A 26,349-nucleotide genomic window follows, 5' to 3' on the forward strand; every position below is an offset into this window, starting at 1 on the left:
ATCAAATATACCTGTATTCAATGTGAATATAGTGTTATAGAATCAGTTTCATGATCTACATTCAAACAGTAACAAATATACGTGTATTCAATGTGAATATAGTATGATACAATGAGTTTCAATATCTACATTCAAACAGCATCAAAAATATACGTGTATTCAATGTGAATATAGTGTTATAGAATCAGTTTCATAATGTACATTCAAACAGTATCAAATATACGTGTATTCAATGTGAATATAGTGTGATACAGTGAGTTTCAATATCTACATTCAAACAGCATCAAATATACCTGTATTCAATGTGAATATAGTGTGATACAGTGAGTTTCAATATCTACATTCAAACAGCATCAAATATACGTGTATTCAATGTGAATATAGTGTGATACAGTGAGTTTCAATATCTACATTCAAACAGCATCAAATATACGTGTATTCAATGTGAATATAGTGTTATAGAATCAGTTTCATAATGTACATTCAAACAGTATCAAATATACGTGTATTCAATGTGAATATAGTGTGATACAGTGAGTTTCAATATCTACATTCAAACAGCATCAAATATACGTGTGTTCAATGTGAATATAGTGTGATATAGTGAGTTTCAATATCTACATTCAAACAGCATCAAATATACGTGTATTCAATATGTGAATATAGTGTGATACATGAGTTTCAATATCTACATTCAAACAGCATCAAATATACGTGTATTCAATGTGAATATAGTGTGATACAATGAGTTTCAATATCTACATTCAAACAGCATCAAATATACGTGTATTCAATGTGAATATAGTGTTATAGAATCAGTTTCAATAATGTACATTCAAACAGCATCAAATATACGTGTATTCAATGTGAATATATAGTGTGATATTCGATTTATATATAGTGTTATAGAATCAGTACATTCAAACAGCATCAAATATACGTGTATTCAATGTGAATATAGTGTGATACAGTGAGTTTCAATATCTACATTCAAACAGCATCAAATATACGTGTATTCAATGTGAATATAGTGTGATACAATGAGTTTCAATATCTACATTCAACAGCATCAAATATACGTGTATTCGATTTGAATATAGTGTTATAGAATCAGTTTTATGATGTACATTCAAACAGTATCGAATATACGTGTTGTAATTTTAAGAATAGATGTTTAAACAGTGCTGAAAACACTGAAATTGATTTAACGGATAAAAAGCCCACTGAAAATCTGTTAGGTAAACCAATGCAGTTGCGCTTCGATGCTTTTCGAAAACGAAAATTAAAAATTGTGAAAGTTCCAATGTCACAATCTACTAGAAAGTCATAGGTAAAGTAAGTGAAAGTTTTGGTAAGTGGATTCAATATAATTTTGTACTTCATTAATTATTTTTGTTTTGTTTTGAAGGTTTCTCTTGCACTTCTCCTTTACGTTAGGTACAGGACCTCAATATGAAGGTAAAGTGAAAATAATCTTACGTATACTATTGCCAAAACAAATACATTGCTTCTAGGCATGTGGAGTCATACGGGTCCCACCCATGGCTTTCTTTGCGAGACAAAATCAGCAGAGAGAAATCAGTGAATTTTAAGAATAGCAACTTAAACGTAGATTGGTTAGTAATGTCATTACTTTATGTATTCAAATTTTTATTATAACGTATTGCCTTTTTGTAGGAAGCTACACTGAAAAACCACCAGAAAAGAAAATTCAAGCAAATAAAGGAACCACCGTAGAGGAAGACAAAATAACAACTGATGCAGCCAGAATCGCAGTCCTTTTTGCTGTGGAAAAGGCATGAAGAAACGGAAAGGGGTTAAACTAATTGAAACCAGAAATCTCTTTCTACTTACGTTTATTTTTGTTTATTTCCTTTCATTCTTACATTTTCCCCTTAGGTGTAAAGAAAAAAGACATGAGGAGGCACCTTTAAAATCTAGAAAAGACCAATTTAAAAAAGGGGCCTCAAAAAGTATACAAGACCAGATAAAAGTTCTTGAAAAAAACCGACGCTCACTTGATTTTGACATTGTAAAGGCAACTGATGCAGCCCTAGAAACAGCCGAAGCTGCAGAAACAAATTCTGTGGAATTATTTGAAGATTGGGAGATTGAACCAATATGCCAGTTGTTGGTAATTTTATTTCTATTCACTTTTGTTTTTATTTCCGATTTTGATCTACATCTTTTGTTTCTTAGGCGTAAGGAAAATGGCATAGAAAATCAACTGCAAGAGTTCTAGAAAATACAATTAAAAATACCTTTATCTCAAAAACTAAAAAATACCAAGAAAAAATAGACCGAGTCTGTTTCCGTTTTTACGTAATACGTACATACGTAATATAATTTTTCCTGTATCAAAAATCTAGTTAACCAAAAAAATTTTTTTCTTTAAATGAAATAGGGACCTCCCACGTTTCAAATTTTTGAAACAGCAACGATGAAAACTACTTGCAGTGTACTGAATATCCAACAACGATAATTACCTCTAAATAAAAGCACTACTGCTTTTTTCAAGTATTGTTTTGCATGGGGTTGAAATTCGAACCACCAACGATCGGTTTGAAATAAAAAAAAACGATAGAAAAATAAAGCATAATAAATAATCTATTCTATTCTGCGTACTTTTTTATTATTTCTAATAACACTGTAAAGGCTTTGAAAATACAGACTAAAACAACTAAATTTATAGGTTTTTTAGCAAGGGAACTGATGAGCAAACGACGATAAGTTGTTTGTCAACTACGCGCGTATTGCTAGTTAAGTTATCCAAGGCTGTGAAATTTCGTCTTAGCTTTCTTGATATCAAATAACCTGTTCAAGAAACTAAGCTTTAACCTTAAACTATCCTTAAACTACCCAGCATTCAGTTTTTGCTAATATCTCTGAAACCAGGTAGGATAAAGACTTACCAGGTAAACGCTTTTCTGAGTGAACACTAGTTGGTCATTAGTCATTGAAAATAAAAGAGGTCGACAAGCACAAAAGCCCTTTTCAAGCCCCCTAGTATCAGCTCTTTTGAATAGGTATACTATAATTGCAATTATGTCCGTTTAATGAACAACATCCAGTACACGACTATGCCAACACGTCGTCAAACATTTAAATTTCCCACCATTAAAAAATGGCCGCCAGCTACTAGTAGCTGATTAGGTATTTATTATTATGAGTTTTTTCCAATAAATACGCTAAATATAATTGAAAATAATGCATCACTAGATGCACTGGTTCACGAGGTTTAAAAAAACCATAATTTTATGCTGCAGTTCTAAAGATTAACACTCAAACGATGAAGCCAAAGTTTCGTTGTTTTTGACTTATTCCCCTTCCCCCAATATTTGGTGTAAAGTAATAATAATTAACTGTGATTTTTCTGTTGGTCAAATCGAAAAAAGGTTTATGGAAAAAGATTCCTCTTCACAAGATCTATCCATTTCCGTAAAATTTTAAAAAGAAAAATGTAAAAAAAAATTTTGAACAAGAGTTTCTAGTTTTTTTGTTTTTCAGTGTAGCAGTAGTGTACTCGACCTAAGTGGGAAAACGAAAAAAAAGGACTTGTTATCGAAGTATTTTATTTACTATTTTTGTTGTTCAAATGTTAAAGATATATATAGAACTGTTTAGGAGCTATCAACTTCTGTAAGATTTTTCAAGTTTTGGCCAAAAATGAATTAACAATAATTTTTTTTAAATTTTTGCTTAAATTTTGGGGAAGGGGAATAAGTCAAAAACAACGAAACTTTGGCTTCATCGTTTGGGTGTTTATCTTTAGAATTTCAGCATAAAGTTGTGGTTTTTTGAAACTTCGTGAACCAGTGCATCTAGTGATGCATTATTTTCAATTATATTCAGCGAATTTATTGCAAAAAACTCATAGTAATAAACACCTAATCAGCTACTAGTAGCTGGCGGCCATTTTTTTAATGGCGGGAAATTCAAATGTTTGACGATATGTTGAAACAATAGCACTGGATGCAGTTAATTAAACGGAGCAAAAGGAATTGTAGAATGCCTATTCAAGAGAGCTGATACTAAGGGACTTCAAAAGGGCTTTTGTGCTTTTTACCTTACTTTATTTCTATGTGAAGAGTGACCAATTGCTGTCCAGTCAGAAAGGCTAGTTTAAGGCTACGGTTTAGGCGTTGAGCAGGTAATTCTGTATCAAGAAAACTAAGATGGTTTTTCACAGGCTTGTATAACTTAACCAGTAACATATGCGTAGCCCACCAACAACTTACCGTCGTTCGCTCATCAGTTCGCTTGCTAAATAACTGATAAATTTAGTGGTTTTAGTTTGTATTTTCAAAGCCTTAACAGTGTTATTATAAATACTAAAAAAGTACGCAGAATAGGCTAGATTATGTATCATGCTTTATTTGTCTATTGTTTCTTTTAATTTCAAAACGAGTGTTGTTGGTTCAAATTTCAAACAGGTTGAAAACAATACTAGAAAAATGCTGTAGTGCATTTATTTAAAGGTCACTAATCGTTGTTGGATATCCGGTACACTGCAAGTAGATTTCATAGTTGCTGTTTCAATAATTTGAAACGCGGGCGGTCCCTATTTCTTTTAATGCAAGAGTTTTTTTGTTAACCAGATTTTTGATTTATGAAAAATTATATTACAATGAAAAAATGTATGAAGATGATGCATGCTGAAATGGAACCAGACTCTGTCTCTGCTGCAAGTTTGTTTCGGCAGGTTGGACTATTTGCAATGGAGCATCAGTTCCGTTTACTAGGAGATTGTGTTTGAGCTAACGTTTCTATGAATTGTTTTATAATAATCTTTTTTCTTGGCCTTTTTTAGTTTTTGAGATAAACGTTTGTATTTTTCATAACTCTTGCAGGTGATTTTCTATGTCATTTTCTTTACGCCTAAGAAACAAAAGATGTAGATCAAAAGCGGAAATAAAAACCAAAGTGAAAAGAAATAAAATTACCAACAACTGGCATATTGGTTCAATCTCTCCATCGTCAAATAATTCCACAGAGTTTGTTTCTGCAGCTTCGGCTGTTTCTAGGGCTGCATCAGTTTCCTTTACAACGTCAAAATCATGAGAGGGTCAATTTATCCAAGAACTTTTATCTGGTCTTGTATACTTTTTGAGGCCCCTTTTTTTTATTTGGTCTTTTCTAGCTTTTAAAGGTGCCTCACCGAGTCTTTTTTCTTTACACCTAATGGGAAAATGTAAGAATGAAAGGAAATAAACAAAAATAAACGTAAGTAGAATGAGAATACTGGTTTTTAATTGGTTTTAGCCCTTTACGTTTCTTTAAGCTTTTTCCACAGCAAATAGGACTGCGATTCTGGCAGCATCAGTTGTTATTTTGTCTTCCTCTAAGGTGGTTGCTTTATTTGCTTGAATTTTCTTTTCTGGTGGTTTTCCAGTGTAGCTTCCTACAGAAAGGCAATACAATATAATAAAAAATTGAATACGTAAAGCTCTGACATTACCAACCAATCCACGTTTAAGTTGCTATTCTTAAAATTCACTGATTTCTCTCTTCTGATTTTGTCTCGCAAAGAAAGCCATGGGTGGGAACCGTATGACTCCACATGCCTAGAAGCAATGTATTTGTTTTGGCAATAGTATACGTAAGATTATTTTCACTTTACCTTCATATTGAGGTCCTGTACCTAACGTAAAGGAGAAGTGCAAGAGAAACCTTCAAAACAAAACAAAAATAATTAATGAAGTACAAAATTATATTGAATCTACATACCAAAACTTTCACTTACTTTACCTATGACTTTCTAGTAGATTGTGACATTGGAACTTTCACAATTTTTAATTTTCGTTTTCGAAAAGCATCGAAGCGCAACTGAATTGGTTTTCCTAACAGATTTTCAGTGGGATTTTTATCCGCTAAATCAATTTCAGTGTTTTCAGCACTGTTTAAACATCTATTCTTAAAATTACAATTAAACTGCCCTTTTTGAATGGTAAACAAAAAAATAAAAATAAAAAAAATAAAAGTCGTCTGCTACTATTGAAAAGAAATTCTAAAAATGGCAACACCGTAGTCCCATAAGAAACACAGGGAGAATAAACCAACATGTTGAGCTCAACCGTTTGAGCTAGCTCACAGGTATATTTGATGCTGTTTGAATGTAGATATTGAAACTCACTGTATCACACAATATTCACATTGAATACACGTATATTTGATACTGTTTGAATGTACATCATAAAACTGATTCTATAACACTATATTCTCATTGAATACACGTATATTTGATGCTGTTTGAATGTAGATATTGAAACTCACTATATCACACTATATTCACATTGAATACACGTATATTTGATGCTGTTTGAATGTACATCATGAAACTGATTGTATAACACTATATTCACATTGAATACACGTATATTTGATGCTGTTTGAATGTAGACATTGAAACTCACTGTATCACACTATATTCACATTGAATACACGTATATTTGATGCTGTTTGAATGTTGATCATGAAACTGATTGTATAACACTATATTCACATTGAATACACGTATATTTGATGCTGTTTGAATGTAGATCATGAAACTGATTCTATAACACTATATTCACATTGAATACACGTATATTTGATGCTGTTTGAATGTAGATATTGAAACTCACTGTATCACACTATATTCACATTGAATACACGTATATTTGATGCTGTTTGAATGTAGATATTGAAACTCACTGTATCACACTATATTCACATTGAATACACGTATATTTGATGCTGTTTGAATGTAGATATTGAAACTCACTGTATCACACTATATTCACATTGAATACACGTATATTTGATGCTGTTTGAATGTAGATATTGAAACTCACTGTATCACACTATATTCACATTGAATACACGTATATTTGATGCTGTTTGAATGTAGATCTTGAAACTGATTGTATCACACTATATTCACATTGAATACACGTATATTTGATGCTGTTTGAATGTAGATATTGAAACTCACTGTATCACACTATATTCACATTGAATACACGTATATTTGATGCTGTTTGAATGTAGATATTGAAACTCACTGTATCACACTATATTCACATTGAATACACGTATATTTGATGCTGTTTGAATGTAGATATTGAAACTCACTGTATCACACTATATTCACATAGAATACACGTATATTCGATCTGTTTGAATGTACATCATATATTCTATATTCACAATTGAATACACGTATATTTGATGCTGTTTGAATGTGAATATTGAAACTCATGTATCACACTATATTCACATTGAATACACGTATATTTGATGCTGTTTGAATGTAGATATTCACTGTATCACACTATATTCACATTGAATACACGTATATTTGATACTGTTTGAATGCAGATCATGAAACTGATTCTATAACACTACATTCACATTGAATACACGCATATTTGATGCTATTTGAATGTAGATATTGAAACTGTTTCTATAACACTATTCACATTGAATACACGTATATTTGATGCTGTTTGAATGTAGATATTGAAACTCACTGTATCACACTATATTCACATTGAATACACGTATATTTGATGCTGTTTGAATGTAGATATTGAAACTCACTGTATCACACTATATTCACATTGAATACACGTATATTTGATACTGTTTGAATGTAGATATGAAACTGATTCTATAACATTTTATTCACATTGAATACACGTATATTTGATACTGTTTGGATATAGATCATGAAACTGATTCTAGAACACTATATTCGATTTGATGATGATGAACACATTATTGTATATTTGATGCTGTTTGAATGTAGATATTGAAACTCACTGTATCACACTATATTCACATTGAATACACGTATATTTGATGCTGTTTTTGAATTGTAGTATCACACTATATTTGAAACTCATGTATGTATCTGTTTGAATGTACATCTATATTCACATTGAATACACGTATATTTGATGCTGTTTGAATGTAGATATGTATCACACTATATTCACATTGAATGTATAATGTTGAATAGATATTGAAACTCACTGTATCACACTATATTCACATTGAATACACGTATTTTTGATACTGTTTGAATTTAGATCATAAAACTGATTCTATAACACTATATTCACATTGAATACAAGTATATTTGATGCTGTTTGAATGTAGAACACTATATTCACATTGAATACACGAACATTTGATGCTGTTTGAATGTAGATATTGAAACTCACTGTATCACACTATATTCACATTGAATACACGTATATTTGATGCTGTTTGAATGTAGATATTGAAACTCACTGTATCACACTATATTCACATTGAATACACGTATATTTGATGCTGTTTGAATGTAGATATTGAAACTCACTATATTGTATGAATACACTATATTCACATTGAATACACGTATATTTGATACTGTTTGGATGTAGATATGAAACTGATTCTATAACAATATATTCACATTGAATACACGTATATTTGATACTGTTTGAATGTATCATCATATGAAACTGATTCTATAACACTATATTCAATGAATACACTGTATATATGCTGTTTGAATGTAGATATTGAAACTCACTGTATCACACTATATTCACATTGAATACACGTATATTTGATGCTGTCTGAATGTAGATATTGAAACTCACTGTACTATATTCACATTGAATACACGTATATTTGATGCTGTTTGAATGTAGATAGATATATCACACTATAACTCACTGTATCATCACACTATATTCACATTGAATACACGTATATTTGATACTGTTTGAATGTAGATATGAATGTGATATGAAACTCACTGTATCACACTATATTCACATTGAATACACGTATATTTGATGCTGTTTGAATGTAGATATTGAAACTCACTGTATCACACTATATTCACATTGAATACACGTATATTTGATGCTGTTTGAATGTAGATATTGAAACTCACTGTATCACACTATATTCACATTGAATACACGTATATTTGATGCTGTTTGAATGTAGATATTGAAACTGATTCTATAACACTATATTCACATTGAATACACGTATATTTGATGCTGTTTGAATGTAGATATTGAAACTCACTGTATCACACTATATTCACATTGAATACACGTATATCAATACATATTCTATATCACACTATATTCACATTGAATACACGTATATTTGATGCTGTTTGAATGTAGATCATTGAAACTCATTCTATCACACTATATTCACATTGAATACACGTATATTTGATGCTGTTTGAATGTAGATATTGAAACTCACTGTATCACACTATATTCACATTGAATACACGTATATTTGATGCTGTTTGAATGTGATATTAAATCATTGATCACACTATATTCACATTGAATACACGTATATTTGATGCTGTTTGAATGTAGATATTGAAACTCAATGTACACTATATTCACATTGAATACACGTATATTTGATGCTGTTTGAATGTAGATATTGAAACTCATGATACTGTTTGAATGTACACATCAAAACTGATTCTATAACTATACATATATTCACATTGAATACACGTATATTTGATGAATACTGTATATTTTGAATGTACATTATTGAAACTGATTCTATAATAACTATATTCACATTGAATACACGTATATTTCATGCTGTTGGAATGTAGATATTGAAACTCACTGTATCATACTATATTCACATTGAATACACGTATATTTGATACTGTTTGAATATAGATCATGAAACTGATTCTATAACACTATATTCACATTGAATACACGTATATTTGATGCTGTTTGAATGTAGATCATGAAACTGATTCTATCACACTATATTCACATTGAATACACGTATATTTGATGCTGTTTGAATGTAGATATTGAAACTGATTCTATAACACTATATTCACATTGAATACACGTATATTTGATGCTGTTTGAATGTAGATACGGAATTCATGAGCTAGCTCAAACGGTTGAGCTCAACATGTTGGTTTATTTTCCCTGTGTTTCTTATGGGACTACGGTGTTGCCATTTTTAGAATTTCTTTTCAATAGTAGCAGACGACTTCTATTTTTTTTATTTTTATTTTTTTGTTTACCATTCAAAAAGGGCAGTTTAATTGTAATTTTAAGAATAGATGTTTAAACAGTGCTGAAAACACTGAAATTGATTTAACGGATAAAAAGCCCACTGAAAATCTGTTAGGTAAACCAATGCAGTTGCGCTTCGATGCTTTTCGAAAACGAAAATTAAAAATTGTGAAAGTTCCAATGTCACAATCTACTAGAAAGTCATAGGTAAAGTAAGTGAAAGTTTTGGTAAGTGGATTCAATATAATTTTGTACTTCATTAATTATTTTTGTTTTGTTTTGAAGGTTTCTCTTGCACTTCTCCTTTACGTTAGGTACAGGACCTCAATATGAAGGTAAAGTGAAAATAATCTTACGTATACTATTGCCAAAACAATACATTGCTTCTAGGCATGTGGAGTCATACGGGTCCCACCCATGGCTTTCTTTGCGAGACAAAATCAGCAGAGAGAAATCAGTGAATTTTAAGAATAGCAACTTAAACGTAGATTGGTTAGTAATGTCATTACTTTATGTATTCAAATTTTTATTATAACGTATTGCCTTTTTGTAGGAAGCTACACTGAAAAACCACCAGAAAAGAAAATTCAAGCAAATAAAGGAACCACCGTAGAGGAAGACAAAATAACAACTGATGCAGCCAGAATCGCAGTCCTTTTTGCTGTGGAAAAGGCATGAAGAAACGGAAAGGGGTTAAACTAATTGAAACCAGAAATCTCTTTCTACTTACGTTTATTTTTGTTTATTTCCTTTCATTCTTACATTTTCCCCTTAGGTGTAAAGAAAAAAGACATGAGGAGGCACCTTTAAAATCTAGAAAAGACCAATTTAAAAAAGGGGCCTCAAAAAGTATACAAGACCAGATAAAAGTTCTTGAAAAAACCGACGCTCACTTGATTTTGACATTGTAAAGGCAACTGATGCAGCCCTAGAAACAGCCGAAGCTGCAGAAACAAATTCTGTGGAATTATTTGAAGATTGGGAGATTGAACCAATATGCCAGTTGTTGGTAATTTTATTTCTTTTCACTTTTGTTTTTATTTCCGATTTTGATCTACATCTTTTGTTTCTTAGGCGTAAGGAAAATGGCATAGAAAATCAACTGCAAGAGTTCTAGAAAATACAATTAAAAATACCTTTATCTCAAAAACTAAAAAATACCAAGAAAAAATAGACCGAGTCTGTTTCCGTTTTTACGTAATACGTACATACGTAATATAATTTTTCCTGTATCAAAAATCTAGTTAACCAAAAAAATTTTTTTCTTTAAATGAAATAGGGACCTCCCACGTTTCAAATTTTTGAAACAGCAACGATGAAAACTACTTGCAGTGTACTGAATATCCAACAACGATAATTACCTCTAAATAAAAGCACTACTGCTTTTTTCAAGTATTGTTTTGCATGGGGTTGAAATTCGAACCACCAACGATCGGTTTGAAATAAAAAAAAACGATAGAAAAATAAAGCATAATAAATAATCTATTCTATTCTGCGTACTTTTTTATTATTTCTAATAACACTGTAAAGGCTTTGAAAATACAGACTAAAACAACTAAATTTATAGGTTTTTTAGCAAGGGAACTGATGAGCAAACGACGATAAGTTGTTTGTCAACTACGCGCGTATTGCTAGTTAAGTTATCCAAGGCTGTGAAATTTCGTCTTAGCTTTCTTGATATCAAATAACCTGTTCAAGAAACTAAGCTTTAACCTTAAACTATCCTTAAACTACCCAGCATTCAGTTTTTGCTAATATCTCTGAAACCAGGTAGGATAAAGACTTACCAGGTAAACGCTTTTCTGAGTGAACACTAGTTGGTCATTAGTCATTGAAAATAAAAGAGGTCGACAAGCACAAAAGCCCTTTTCAAGCCCCCTAGTATCAGCTCTTTTGAATAGGTATACTATAATTGCAATTATGTCCGTTTAATGAACAACATCCAGTACACGACTATGCCAACACGTCGTCAAACATTTAAATTTCCCACCATTAAAAAATGGCCGCCAGCTACTAGTAGCTGATTAGGTATTTATTATTATGAGTTTTTTCCAATAAATACGCTAAATATAATTGAAAATAATGCATCACTAGATGCACTGGTTCACGAGGTTTAAAAAAACCATAATTTTATGCTGCAGTTCTAAAGATTAACACTCAAACGATGAAGCCAAAGTTTCGTTGTTTTTGACTTATTCCCCTTCCCCCAATATTTGGTGTAAAGTAATAATAATTAACTGTGATTTTTCTGTTGGTCAAATCGAAAAAAGGTTTATGGAAAAAGATTCCTCTTCACAAGATCTATCCATTTCCGTAAAATTTTAAAAAGAAAAATGTAAAAAAAAATTTTGAACAAGAGTTTCTAGTTTTTTTGTTCAGTGTAGCAGTAGTGTACTCGACCTAAGTGGGAAAACGAAAAAAAAGGACTTGTTATCGAAGTATTTTATTTACTATTTTTGTTGTTCAAATGTTAAAGATATATATAGAACTGTTTAGGAGCTATCAACTTCTGTAAGATTTTTCAAGTTTTGGCCAAAAATGAATTAACAATAATTTTTTTTTAATTTTTGCTTAAATTTTGGGGAAGGGGAATAAGTCAAAAACAACGAAACTTTGGCTTCATCGTTTGGGTGTTTATCTTTAGAATTTCAGCATAAAGTTGTGGTTTTTTGAAACTTCGTGAACCAGTGCATCTAGTGATGCATTATTTTCAATTATATTCAGCGAATTTATTGCAAAAAACTCATAGTAATAAACACCTAATCAGCTACTAGTAGCTGGCGGCCATTTTTTTAATGGCGGGAAATTCAAATGTTTGACGATATGTTGAAACAATAGCACTGGATGCAGTTAATTAAACGGAGCAAAAGGAATTGTAGAATGCCTATTCAAGAGAGCTGATACTAAGGGACTTCAAAAGGGCTTTTGTGCTTTTTACCTTACTTTATTTCTATGTGAAGAGTGACCAATTGCTGTCCAGTCAGAAAGGCTAGTTTAAGGCTACGGTTTAGGCGTTGAGCAGGTAATTCTGTATCAAGAAAACTAAGATGGTTTTTCACAGGCTTGTATAACTTAACCAGTAACATATGCGTAGCCCACCAACAACTTACCGTCGTTCGCTCATCAGTTCGCTTGCTAAATAACTGATAAATTTAGTGGTTTTAGTTTGTATTTTCAAAGCCTTAACAGTGTTATTATAAATACTAAAAAAGTACGCAGAATAGGCTAGATTATGTATCATGCTTTATTTGTCTATTGTTTCTTTTAATTTCAAAACGAGTGTTGTTGGTTCAAATTTCAAACAGGTTGAAAACAATACTAGAAAAATGCTGTAGTGCATTTATTTAAAGGTCACTAATCGTTGTTGGATATCCGGTACACTGCAAGTAGATTTCATAGTTGCTGTTTCAATAATTTGAAACGCGGGCGGTCCCTATTTCTTTTAATGCAAGAGTTTTTTTGTTAACCAGATTTTTGATTTATGAAAAATTATATTACAATGAAAAAATGTATGAAGATGATGCATGCTGAAATGGAACCAGACTCTGTCTCTGCTGCAAGTTTGTTTCGGCAGGTTGGACTATTTGCAATGGAGCATCAGTTCCGTTTACTAGGAGATTGTGTTTGAGCTAACGTTTCTATGAATTGTTTTATAATAATCTTTTTTCTTGGCCTTTTTTAGTTTTTGAGATAAACGTTTGTATTTTTCATAACTCTTGCAGGTGATTTTCTATGTCATTTTCTTTACGCCTAAGAAACAAAAGATGTAGATCAAAAGCGGAAATAAAAACCAAAGTGAAAAGAAATAAAATTACCAACAACTGGCATATTGGTTCAATCTCTCCATCGTCAAATAATTCCACAGAGTTTGTTTCTGCAGCTTCGGCTGTTTCTAGGGCTGCATCAGTTTCCTTTACAACGTCAAAATCATGAGAGGGTCAATTTATCCAAGAACTTTTATCTGGTCTTGTATACTTTTTGAGGCCCCTTTTTTTTATTTGGTCTTTTCTAGCTTTTAAAGGTGCCTCACCGAGTCTTTTTTCTTTACACCTAATGGGAAAATGTAAGAATGAAAGGAAATAAACAAAAATAAACGTAAGTAGAATGAGAATACTGGTTTTTAATTGGTTTTAGCCCTTTACGTTTCTTTAAGCTTTTTCCACAGCAAATAGGACTGCGATTCTGGCAGCATCAGTTGTTATTTTGTCTTCCTCTAAGGTGGTTGCTTTATTTGCTTGAATTTTCTTTTCTGGTGGTTTTCCAGTGTAGCTTCCTACAGAAAGGCAATACAATATAATAAAAAATTGAATACGTAACGCTCTGACATTACCAACCAATCCACGTTTAAGTTGCTATTCTTAAAATTCACTGATTTCTCTCTTCTGATTTTGTCTCGCAAAGAAAGCCATGGGTGGGAACCGTATGACTCCACATGCCTAGAAGCAATGTATTTGTTTTGGCAATAGTATACGTAAGATTATTTTCACTTTACCTTCATATTGAGGTCCTGTACCTAACGTAAAGGAGAAGTGCAAGAGAAACCTTCAAAACAAAACAAAAATAATTAATGAAGTACAAAATTATATTGAATCTACATACCAAAACTTTCACTTACTTTACCTATGACTTTCTAGTAGATTGTGACATTGGAACTTTCACAATTTTTAATTTTCGTTTTCGAAAAGCATCGAAGCGCAACTGAATTGGTTTTCCTAACAGATTTTCAGTGGGATTTTTATCCGCTAAATCAATTTCAGTGTTTTCAGCACTGTTTAAACATCTATTCTTAAAATTACAATTAAACTGCCCTTTTTGAATGGTAAACAAAAAAATAAAAATAAAAAAAATAAAAGTCGTCTGCTACTATTGAAAAGAAATTCTAAAAATGGCAACACCGTAGTCCCATAAGAAACACAGGGAGAATAAACCAACATGTTGAGCTCAACCGTTTTTGCAATCTAATTTCGGATTATATTAGTATTTATATATTGCTAATATCCCGTTTAATAAAGTTCATTTTTCACAATTTTTGTTTATTGAACTACCATCGCTTTTTTAAATATAATACAAAAAATAAATGTTTTTCGCACTTAGCCTTGTTCTGTCCACCCTCTTTCATTATTCCCCCAATCCCCAGTCCATCTCCCATATAGCTTCTTTTTGTCGATACTTATGCCATAGGTAAAGACCACTGATTCGTTGGGAATACGGAAACTGAATGAGTTCCGCGGGGCTTTTGTGGTTGCTGGGAACAAAAATATATGTTACCACGAAGACTAGTTTATTATCATTAACATTTGATAAATAATGTTTATAGGAATAATATTACAAACTTAAATTATCGTCTGAGGCAAGGACCAAAACAAAGATTATGTAATTCAATATTGATTCTAATACCATTTATTCCTTATACATTTTCAATTCTTTTAACACTTACAAAGAGCCCAATAAATATATTAAAATCATAACCTACTGCTATAAATGATTCTGTTCGTTCTTCGTGTCCTGTTTTCACCTTTTGCACATTTTCAATTAGCTATTGATTACCTAATTACACATCACATAATACATTGAGATATAAGGAAGCTTTACACTTTACGTTAACAAAGCTACTAATAATGACAAATCAATTTTCTACCATGACGGACTATTTTTTAAAATGAGAGTCTGTTATTAGTGAAGACACTAAACCTTTTTAAATGAATCTAAGATATTTTTTCTTCAAATTTTCCACGATCATGGAAGGCATGCCAGTGTATTTTTCTATAAAACTATCACGACATGGCTGCACATGAAAGAACAAGAGTTTAGCTCATCCATGAGTCAGTATCAGTCTTTCATACGGTAAATTTGCCTTTTTTCTTTAGTTTATTCACTTTATGTTCTTTCTTTTCAGTTTTATTTTTCTTAATGTTGGCTTTTCTCTTTTTCTGTTGTTATTCCTTTCTCTTTTCCTTTTCTTCGATTCGTTCAGCGCAATTTATGTTACTTTCTGATTTGATCTCGTTCATTAATTGATTTGGCAAGCAATTCCACATAGTCTTTTACCTATTGCAATACAGAAAGGTTAAAAGTTTTGAAGATCTTACAAATATTTTTGTCAAATTGAAAGTTTACCTGAAAACCTTCAGCTATTTGCAGAGCACCATTTCATGCCTGTTTCTATTCAATGCTTCTTGCATTCTCAGCTTCAGCTTGGCCTACCAAGATATTCATTTTTGGTTTAAGTTTTATTTTCTTTCATTTTAATCGTTGCCACTTCTGGATATAAAGTGGTCTTTTTCAGAATGGGTGAGGAATTAGATAGTTCTCCAAAATCAAATTTGCTGGAAACTAGGCAGCCTTCACTGTTAAAAATTGGTGTTGCCAGTGTACTTGCTAGTCTTGGTTGAGGAATTTCTGTTTTAACAAACTCTGAAAGACCAGAGGTTGATGACACAGATACTGCCTTGGTGGCTCGAGCATGTTTGGCAATTCAGGACCTCTTCTTCTTACTTTTTCTTTTTAATTTCTTCTTCATTCCCTCTAACTTCCGTTTAAATTGGATTTTCGTTGCCTTATCAGACAATTCCAGCTTTTCCTCTGAAAATCAATGGAATAAACTGGCCGGTCTTCCTTAAATGTAAATGTTAACACATACCTGTTAAGTGTGAGGCGTTCATTCAGTTTATGTTCTTTCTTCTCAGTTTTCTTTTTCTTAATGTTGGCTTTTCTCGTTTTCTGTTGTTATTCCTTTCTCTTTTCCTATTCTTCGATGCGTTCAGCCAACTTCTTTTTACTATCTGATTTGATTTCATCTTGTTTCATAATAGATTTAGCAAGCCATTCCACATTGTTTTTTACCTATTGCAATACAGAAAGGTTAAAATTATTTAAGATCTTACAAATATGTATGTCAAATTGAAAGGTTACCTGAAAACCTTCAGCTGTTTGCAAAGCATCTTTTCATGCCTGTTTCTCTTCAATACTTCTCACATTCCAACTTCAGCTTGGCCATCCAAGATTTTCACTTTGGCTTTGAGTTTTTTTTTATCGTTGCTACTTTTCAATCTAAAGTGTTCTTGTTCAGAATGGGTGAGGGATTAGATAGTTCTCCTAAATCAAATTTGCTGAATACTAGGCAGCCTTCGCTGTTGAAAATTGGTGTTAGCGGTGTACTTGTTGGTCTTGCTTCAGGAATACCTGTTTTGACAAACTCTGTGGGATCAGAGGTTGATGACACTGATGCTGCCTCGGTGGCTTGTGCAAGTTGGGCAATTCAGGACCACTTCTTGTTATTTTTCTTTTTTAATTTCTTCTTCTTCAATTTTTCTAACTCCTTTTAAGTTTGGTTTTCATTGTTCTATCAGACAAATCCAGCCTTTTCCCTGAAAATAGATGGAATAAGCTGGCCCGTCTTCCTTAAACGTAAAGATTAACACATACCTGTTAAGTGTGAGGTGTTAGCTGCTAGACATTCTTCCTGTTCAACACCAACCTTATTGCTATTGAGATCGTCAACTGTAGATACACTTTCAATTGGAATGTTGGTCAATAAGCTAGAAATCATGATTTTTTGGGTTCTCATTTCCTATTAATTTTGTTTAGACGACACTTTCAAGTTCTTGTTTTCTCTTTTTCCATTTACAAAAACTGCCTCTCATATTATAACCTTTAAACTTTATTATTATATACCTTGATTTCTCAACATTATCACTGATCACTCCATAGATCAAACTATACGAAACAAGTCTATTGTTATTTTCTTCAGGGAACGGCATTTTCAAGTCAAATCTAGCGTCAGGACGCCACAAACAATGGCGGACGGTTTTTAACATAAAATTTTTAAAATTTTTAATTCTTTTATTACAAATTCAACAAAATTTAGTTCCTTTGTATAACAATAATAATGAATTATAATAATAGAACAATAACAAAGGAACTAAATTTTGTTGAATTTAATAAAGCTTTAGCTAAAAGTTTTAATAACAGCTTTCCACCGTCCGCCATTGTTTGTGGCGTCCTGACGCTAGATTTGGCTTCAAAATGCCGTTCCCTAAAGAAAATAACAATAGACTTATTGTTTCGTATAGTTTGATCTATGGAGTGATCAGTGATAATGTTGAGAGATCAAGGTAAATAATAATAAAGTTTAAAGGTTATAATATGAGAGGCAGTTTTTGTAAATAGAAAAAGAGAAAACAAGAACTTGAAAGTGACGTCTAAACAAAATTTGTAGGAAATGAGAACCCTAAAAATCAAGAGCCTTATAAAACGCGAGGGTCCATTGACATCGTCGCTCTTAAAAAGCAACTCTCTCCTGAAGAGTTTTTCATTGCTAGCTTATTGACCAACATTCCAACTGAAAGTGTATCTACAGTTGACGATCTCAATAGCAATAAGGTTGGTGTTGAACAAGAAGATTGTCTAGCAGCTAACACCTCACACTTAACAGGTATGTGTTGATCTTTACGTTCAAGGAAGACTGACCAGCTTATTCCATCCATTTTCAGGGAAAAGGCTGGATTTGTCTGATAGGACAATGAAAACCAAACTTAAAAGGAGTTAGAAAAATTGCAGAAGAAGAAATTAAAAAAGAAAAATAACAAGAAGTGGTCCTGAATTGCCAAACTTGCACAAGCCACCGAGGCAGCATCAGTGTCATCAACCTCTGATCCGACAGAGTTTGTCAAAACAGGTATTCCTGAACCAAGACCAACAAGTACACTGCTAACACAAATTTTCAACAGTGAAGGCTGTCTAGTATTCAACAAATTTGATTTAGGAGAACTATCTTATCCCTCACCCATTCTGAACAAGACCACTTTAGATTCAAAAGTGGCAACGATAAAAAAAAAAACTCAAAGCCAAAGTGAAAATCTTGGATGGCCAAACTGAAGTTGAATGCGAGAAGTATTGAAGAGAAACAGGCGTGAAAAGGTGCTCTGCAAAAAGCAGAAGGTTTTCAGGTAAACTTTCAATTTGACAAACATATTTTTAAGATTTTAAATAATTTAACCTTTCTGTATTGCAATAGGTGAAAAACAATGTGGAATTGCTTGCTAAATCTATTAAGAAACAAGATGAAATCAAATCAAATTGTAAAAGAAGTTGGCTGAACGCATCGAAGAATAGGAAAAGAGAAAGGAATAACAACAGAAAACGAGAAAAGCAAACACTAAGAAAAAGAAAACTGAAAATAAAGAACATAAACCGAATGAACACCTCACACTTAACAGGTATGTGTTAACATTTACATTTAAGGAAGACCGGCCAGTTTATTCCATTGATTTTCAGGGAAAAAGCTGGAATTGTCTGATAAGACAACGAAAATCAAACTTAAACGGAAGTTAGAGGGAATGAACAAGAAATTAAAAAGGAAAAGTAAGAAGAAGAGGTCCTGAATTGCCAAACATGCTCGAGCCACCAAGGCAGCATCTGTGTCATCAACCTCTGGTCTTTCAGAGTTTGTTAAAACAGAAATTCCTGAAGCAAGACTAGCAAGTACACTGGCAACACCAATTTTTAACAGTGGAGGCTGCCTAGTTTCCGGCAAATTTGACTTTGGAGAACTATCTAATTCCTCACCCATTCTGAATAAGACCACTTTAGATCCAGAAGTGGCAACGATTAAAATGAAAGAAAATAAAACTTAAACCAAAAATGAAAATCTTGGTAGGCCAAGCTGAAGTTGAAAATGCAACAAGTATTGAAGAGAAACAGGCACGAAATGGTGCTCTGCAAATAGCTGAAGGTTTTCAGGTAAACTTTCAATTTGACAAAAATATTTGTAAGATCTTGAAAACTTTTAACCTTTCTGTATTGCAATAGGTAAAAGACTATGTGGAATTGCTTGCCAAACCGAATAATGAACGAGATCAAATCAAATCAGAGAGTAACAAAAATTTCGCTGAACGAATCGAAGAAAAGGAAAAGAGAAGGGAATAACAACAGAAAAGGAGAAAAGCCAACATTAAGAAAAAGAAAACTGAAAAGAAAGAACATAAAGTGAATAAACTAAAGAAAAAAGGCAAATTTATCGCATGAAAAACTGATACTGACTGATGGATCAGCTAAACTTGTGTTCTTTCATGTGCAGCCATGTCGTGATAGTTTTTTAGAAAAATACACTGATATGCCTTCCATGATCGTGGAAAATTTGAAGAAAAAAATCTTAGATTCAATTTCAAAGGTTTAGTGTCTTCACTAATAAGAGACTCTCATAAAAAAAAATCCGTCGTAGTAGAAAATTGATTTGTCATTATTAGTAGCTTTGCTAACGTAAAGTGTAAAGCTTCCTTATATCTCAATGTAGTATGTCATGTGTAATTAGGTAATCAATAGCTGCTTGAAAATGTACAAAAGGTGAAAACAGGACACGAAGAACGAACAAAATCATTTATAGCAGTAGGTTATGATTTTAATATATTTATTGGGCTCTTTGTAATTGTTAAAAGAATTGAAAATGTATAAAGAATAAATGGTATTAGAATCAATATTGGATTACAATAGTCTTTGTTTTGGTCCTTGCTTCAGACGATAGTTCAAGTTTGTACTATTATTCCTATAAACATTATTTATCAAATGTTAATAATAATAAACTAGTCTTCGTGGTAACATATATTTTTGTTCCCAGCAACCACAAAAGCCCCGCGGAACTCATTCAGTTTCCTTATTCACAACGAATCAGTGGTCTTTACCTATGGCATAAGTATCGACAAAGGGAAGTTATAAGGGAGATGGACTGGGGGTTGGGGGAATAATCAAAGAGGGTGGACAGAACAAGGCTAAGTGCGAAAAACATTAATTTCTTGTATTATATTAAAAAAAGCCGATAGTAGTTCAATAAACAAAAATTGTGAAAAATGAACTTTATTTAACGGGATATTAGCAATATATAAATACTAACGTAATCCGAAATCAGATTGCTAACGAATAAATAATCAAAGATTAACTAACGTACATACGCTAACATTGTTTGATCTCGGCAAACCTTATAGAAGGTAACGGTTTCAGCAACCTATGTACATTCCACTTTCCACGGAATAGGAGGTTGGAAATATATTTTGAAAATAAATATAAAGTTTGTGGGAACATGGAAATTAAACGGAGAAAAAGGCCCAGTCCAATGGAGAAAAAGGCCCACTTTTGAATTTGGAAAAAAGTGGGCCTTTTTCGTATGGGCCTTTTTCGTCTGGGCCTTTTTCGCGGGCCTTTTTCGTCTGGGCCTTTTTCGTCTGGGCCTTTTTCTCCGCCAATCAATCAGTTTCAATATCTACATTCAAACAGCATCAAATATACGTGTATTCAATGTGAATATAGTGTTATAGAATCAGTTTCAATATCTACATTCAAACAGCATCAAATATACGTGTATTCAATGTGAATATAGTGTAATACAGTGAGTTTCAATATCTACATTCAAACAGCATCAAATATACGTGTATTCAATGTGAATATACTGTTATAGAATTAGTTCAATATCAATATCGTGTATTAAATGTGAATATACTGTTATTGAATCAGTTTCAATTTCAATGTGAATATAGTGTTATAGAATCAGTTTCAATATCTACATTCAAACAGCATCAAATATACGTGTATTCAATGTGAATATAGTGTTATAGAATCAGTTTCAATATCTACATTCAAACAGCATCAAATATACGTGTATTCAATGTGAATATAGTGTTACAGAATCAGTTTCAATATCTACATTCAAACAGCATCAAATATACGTGTATTCAATGTGAATATAGTGTACTACAGTGAGTTTCAATATCGACATTGAAACAGCATCAAATATATGTGTATTCAATGTGAATATAGTGTTATAGAATCAGTTTCAATATCTACATTCAAACAGCATCAAATATACGTGTATTCAATGTGAATATAGTGTTATAGAATCAGTTTCAATATCTACATTCAAACAGCATCAAATATACGTGTATTCAATGTGAATATAGTGTTATAGAATCAGTTTCAATATCTACATTGAAACAGCATCAAATATACGTGTATTCAATGTGAATATAGTGTTATAGAATCAGTTTCAATATTTACATTCAAACAGCATCAAATTTACGTGTATTCAATGTGAATATAGTGTTATAGAATGAGTTTCAATATCTACATTCAAACAGCATCAAATATACGTGTATTCAATGTGAATATAGTGTAATACAGTGAGTTTCAATATCTACATTGAAACAGCATCAAATATACGTGTATTAAATGTGAATATAGTGTTATAGAATCAGTTTCAATATCTACATTCAAACAGCATCAAATATACGTGTATTCAATGTGAATATAGTGTTCTAGAATCAGTTTCAATATCTACATTCAAACAGCATCAAATATACGTGTATTCAATGTGAATATAGTGTAATACAGTGAGTTTCAATATCTACATTGAAACAGCATAAAATTTACGTGTATTCAATGTGAATATAGTGTTATAGAATCAGTTTCAATATCTACATTCAAACAGCATCAAATATACGTGTATTCAATGTGAATATAGTGTAATAGAATCAGTTTCAATATCTACATTGAAACAGCATAAAATATACGTGTATTCAATGTGAATATAGTGTTATAGAATCAGTTTCAATATCTACATTCAAACAGCATCAAATATACGTGTATTCAATGTGAATATAGTGTTATAGAACCAGTTTCAATATCTACATTCAAACAGCATCAAATATACGTGTATTCAATGTGAATATAGTGTAATACAGTGAGTTTCAATATCGACATTCAAACAGCATCAAATATATGTGTATTCAATGTGAATATAGTGTTATAGAATCAGTTTCAATATCTACATTCAAACAGCATCAAATATACGTGTATTCAATGTGAATATAGTGTTATAGAATCAGTTTCAATATCTACATTCAAACAGCATCAAATATACGTGTATTCAATGTGAATATAGTGTAATACAGTGAGTTTCAATATCTACATTCAAACAGCATCAAATATACGTGTATTCAATGTGAATATACTGTTATAGAATCAGTTTCAATATCTACATTCAAACAGCATCAAATATACGTGTATTAAATGTGAATATAGTGTTATTGAATCAGTTTCAATATCTACATTCAAACAGCATCAAATATACGTGTATTCAATGTGAATATAGTGTAATACAGTGAGTTTCAATATCGACATTGAAACAGCATCAAATATATGTGTATTCAATGTGAATATAGTGTTATAGAATCAGTTTCAATATCTACATTCAAACAGCATCAAATATACGTGTATTCAATGTGAATATAGTGTAATAGAATCAGTTTCAATATCTACATTGAAACAGCATCAAATATATGTGTATTCAATGTGAATACAGTGTAATACAGTGAGTTTCAATATCTACATTCAAACAGCATCAAATATACGTGTATTCAATTTGAATATAGTGTTATAGAATCAGTTTCAATATCTACATTCAAACAGCATCAAATATATGTGTATTCAATGTGAATATAGTGTTATAGAATCAGTTTCAATATCTACATTCAAACAGCATCAAATATACGTGTATTCAATGTGAATATAGTGTTATAGAATCAGTTTCAATATCGACATTCAAACAGCATCAAATATATGTGTATTCAATGTGAATATAGTGTTATAGAATCAGTTTCAATATCTACATTCAAACAGCATCAAATATACGTGTATTCAATGTGAATATAGTGTTATAGAATCAGTTTCAATATCTACATTCAAACAGCATCAAATATACGTGTATTCAATGTGAATATAGTGTTATAGAATCAGTTTCAATATCTACATTCAAACAGCATCAAATATACGTGTATTCAATGTGAATATAGTGTTATAGAATCAGTTTCAATATCTACATTCAAACAGCATCAAATTTACGTGTATTCAATGTGAATATAGTATAATAGCATCAGTTTCATGATCTACATTCAAACAGTATCAAATATACGTGTATTAAATGTGAATATAGTGTTATACAGTGAGTTTCATATCTACATTCAAACAGCATCAAATATACGTGTATTCAATGTGAATATAGTGTAATAGAATCAGTTTCAATATCTACATTCAAAAAGCATCAAATATACGTGTATTCAATGTGAATATAGTGTAATACAGTGAGTTTTAATATCTACATTCAAACAGCATCAAATATACGTGTATTCAATGTGAATATAGTGTTATACAATCAGTTTCATGATGTACATTCAAACAGTATCAAATATACGTGTATTCAATGTGAATATAGTGTCAATATACAGAATCAGTTTCAATATCTACATTCAAACAGCATCAAATATACGTGTATTCAATGTGAATATAGTGTTATAGAACCAGTTTCAATATCTACATTCAAACAGCATCAAATATACGTGTATTCAATGTGAATATAGTGTAATACAGTGAGTTTCAATATCGACATTGAAACAGCATCAAATATATGTGTATTCAATGTGAATATAGTGTTATAGAATCAGTTTCAATATCTACATTCAAACAGCATCAAATATACGTGTATTCAATGTGAATATAGTGTTATAGAATCAGTTTCAATATCTACATTCAAACAGCATCAAATATACGTGTATTCAATGTGAATATAGTGTAATACAGTGAGTTTCAATATCTACATTCAAACAGCATCAAATATACGTGTATTCAATGTGAATATACTGTTATAGAATCAGTTTCAATATCTACATTCAAACAGCATCAAATATACGTGTATTAAATGTGAATATACTGTTATTGAATCAGTTTCAATATCTACATTCAAACAGCATCAAATATACGTGTATTCAATGTGAATATAGTGTAATACAGTGAGTTTCAATATCGACATTGAAACAGTATCAAATATATGTGTATTCAATGTGAATATAGTGTTATAGAATCAGTTTCAATATCTACATTCAAACAGCATCAAATATACGTGTATTCAATGTGAATATAGTGTAATACAGTGAGTTTCAATATCGACATTGAAACAGCATCAAATATATGTGTATTCAATGTGAATATAGTGTTATAGAATCAGTTTCAATATCTACATTCAAACAGCATCAAATATACGTGTATTCAATTTGAATATAGTGTTATAGAATCAGTTTCAATATCTACATTCAAACAGCATCAAATATACTTGTATTCAATGTGAATATAGTGTTATAGAATCAGTTTCAATATCTACATTCAAACAGCATCAAATATACGTGTATTCAATGTGAATATAGTGTAATACAGTGAGTTTCAATATCGACATTGAAACAGCATCAAATATATGTGTATTCAATGTGAATATAGGGTAGCCGGAGAAATAGGACCTGGAGAAATAGAACCCGAAGATTTAGGACCTACAAATAGGACCTGGAGAAATAGGACCTGGAGGAATAGGACCCAATCTTCAAACATTTTTTGAAGAGTCCTATTTCTCCATATTGAGGGTCCTATTTCTCCAGCCTTAAGGTCCTATTTCTCCATCGTAAAAAATCAATGTACAATTGGTTTTCCTATATGTTGAAAAAAATACCCGAACGCCCTATATTGGTTTCTGCACTTCAAACACCGTTATCAATATGACGCCTCTTCACTGCATTATAACTTTTTTTTTTAAATTTACATTCATAATATTTTTGCAGGATTATATGCTTTTTCTATTGCTTTTTAGAGCTCATTTAATAGAAAAGTAATTTTTGTTTACACAGTATTTGAATTTTTGCATTTTACATTTTCTTACTGGTGTTTTCAGGCCTACCATCACCCGCCCTTTACTATTGTCACTTTTCACTTTTTTTTTCTTCGTGCCTCAATAAGGATTCTTGGGAGGGCGCATAAGTACCTCTTAATACACAGATAACTAAGAAAATTTCATCAAAAAAATAATTTAATAAACGTTAATTTCATAATAAAACACTGTTTGCCCTTGCGCAAAATATTGTTTTTTACCATATATATGGCAACGGTTACTACAAGCAGACGACTGTTGCAAGCTCGAAGTGTCAACATCCTACAATTCTATGAATCGTTGAAGTTGCTTATTGTAAGCGGTGTTTGTTTGACAGGTAAGTGGCTAGTTTCAGTAAAATTTAAAAAATTTTATTTCCTAGGTTTGGCAGTTTTGGTACATTTCAAATTCATGTTGGCATTAGCACCACAGAAGAAAAAAATTTACTTGGAAGTAAAGGTATTTAAAGTATAGACATAATTTTATTAATTGCAGTTGGAAATTTGACACAGATTACTAATCCGAAATGTTTCTTAGGTGGTTACTATCAAG

General features: G+C 31.5%; 6 long non-coding RNA genes across 32 annotated transcripts; 3 read left to right on the forward strand and 3 right to left on the reverse strand.

The window, feature by feature from the left end:
• The first annotated feature begins 1,158 nt into the window (after positions 1-1,158).
• Positions 1,159-2,620, forward strand: LOC130701635 (uncharacterized). Of its 9 annotated transcripts, none has more exons than XR_009004158.2 (8): positions 1,159-1,335; positions 1,409-1,458; positions 1,515-1,616; positions 1,678-1,816; positions 1,900-1,973; positions 2,039-2,134; positions 2,200-2,337; positions 2,405-2,620. It is a non-coding gene; the product is annotated as an uncharacterized LOC130701635 (long non-coding RNA). The 9 variants fall into 9 exon arrangements; XR_009004157.2 differs by having other exon boundaries at positions 1,908-1,973; XR_009004161.2 differs by having other exon boundaries at positions 1,159-1,351; positions 1,678-1,973.
• A 1,734-nt stretch (positions 2,621-4,354) lies between these two features.
• Positions 4,355-5,974, reverse strand: LOC130701634 (uncharacterized). Of its 4 annotated transcripts, none has more exons than XR_009004154.1 (8): positions 5,749-5,974; positions 5,621-5,670; positions 5,459-5,564; positions 5,243-5,401; positions 5,104-5,178; positions 4,944-5,039; positions 4,627-4,878; positions 4,355-4,567 (listed from the first exon to the last, which is right to left on the reverse strand). It is a non-coding gene; the product is annotated as an uncharacterized LOC130701634 (long non-coding RNA). The 4 variants fall into 4 exon arrangements; XR_009004153.1 differs by having other exon boundaries at positions 5,463-5,564; positions 5,744-5,974; XR_009004155.1 differs by having other exon boundaries at positions 5,271-5,401; positions 5,744-5,974.
• Positions 5,975-10,053: 4,079 nt separating this feature from the next.
• LOC130701631 (uncharacterized) lies at positions 10,054-11,559 on the forward strand. Of its 8 annotated transcripts, none has more exons than XR_009004143.2 (7): positions 10,054-10,276; positions 10,350-10,399; positions 10,455-10,556; positions 10,618-10,913; positions 10,978-11,073; positions 11,139-11,276; positions 11,344-11,559. It is a non-coding gene; the product is annotated as an uncharacterized LOC130701631 (long non-coding RNA). The 8 variants fall into 8 exon arrangements; XR_009004142.2 differs by having other exon boundaries at positions 10,618-10,756; positions 10,840-11,073; XR_009004141.2 differs by having other exon boundaries at positions 10,618-10,756; positions 10,848-11,073.
• Positions 11,560-13,290: 1,731 nt separating this feature from the next.
• Positions 13,291-14,910, reverse strand: LOC130701633 (uncharacterized). Of its 4 annotated transcripts, none has more exons than XR_009004150.2 (8): positions 14,685-14,910; positions 14,557-14,606; positions 14,395-14,500; positions 14,179-14,337; positions 14,040-14,114; positions 13,880-13,975; positions 13,563-13,814; positions 13,291-13,503 (listed from the first exon to the last, which is right to left on the reverse strand). It is a non-coding gene; the product is annotated as an uncharacterized LOC130701633 (long non-coding RNA). The 4 variants fall into 4 exon arrangements; XR_009004149.2 differs by having other exon boundaries at positions 14,399-14,500; positions 14,680-14,910; XR_009004151.2 differs by having other exon boundaries at positions 14,207-14,337; positions 14,680-14,910.
• Positions 14,911-15,736: 826 nt separating this feature from the next.
• On the reverse strand, positions 15,737-17,962 carry LOC130701629 (uncharacterized). 3 transcript variants are annotated; one of them, XR_009004133.2, is made up of 7 exons: positions 17,739-17,961; positions 17,490-17,634; positions 17,247-17,431; positions 16,977-17,194; positions 16,705-16,907; positions 16,182-16,646; positions 15,739-16,112 (listed from the first exon to the last, which is right to left on the reverse strand). It is a non-coding gene; the product is annotated as an uncharacterized LOC130701629 (long non-coding RNA). The 3 variants fall into 3 exon arrangements; XR_009004134.2 differs by having other exon boundaries at positions 15,737-16,112; positions 16,977-17,189; positions 17,490-17,962; XR_009004131.2 differs by having other exon boundaries at positions 17,490-17,961.
• On the forward strand, positions 17,959-20,191 carry LOC130701630 (uncharacterized). Of its 4 annotated transcripts, none has more exons than XR_009004137.2 (7): positions 17,959-18,178; positions 18,283-18,498; positions 18,557-18,765; positions 18,829-19,012; positions 19,081-19,282; positions 19,341-19,805; positions 19,875-20,191. It is a non-coding gene; the product is annotated as an uncharacterized LOC130701630 (long non-coding RNA). The 4 variants fall into 4 exon arrangements; XR_009004138.2 differs by having other exon boundaries at positions 18,557-18,741; positions 18,799-19,012; XR_009004136.2 differs by having other exon boundaries at positions 17,961-18,178; positions 18,557-18,741; positions 18,794-19,012.
• The last annotated feature ends 6,158 nt before the right edge of the window (positions 20,192-26,349 follow it).

Source organism: Daphnia carinata, unplaced genomic scaffold (genome assembly GCF_022539665.2).
Source record: "Daphnia carinata strain CSIRO-1 unplaced genomic scaffold, CSIRO_AGI_Dcar_HiC_V3 NW_026453131.1, whole genome shotgun sequence".
In the NCBI taxonomy this organism is placed as follows: domain Eukaryota; kingdom Metazoa; phylum Arthropoda; class Branchiopoda; order Diplostraca; family Daphniidae; genus Daphnia; species Daphnia carinata.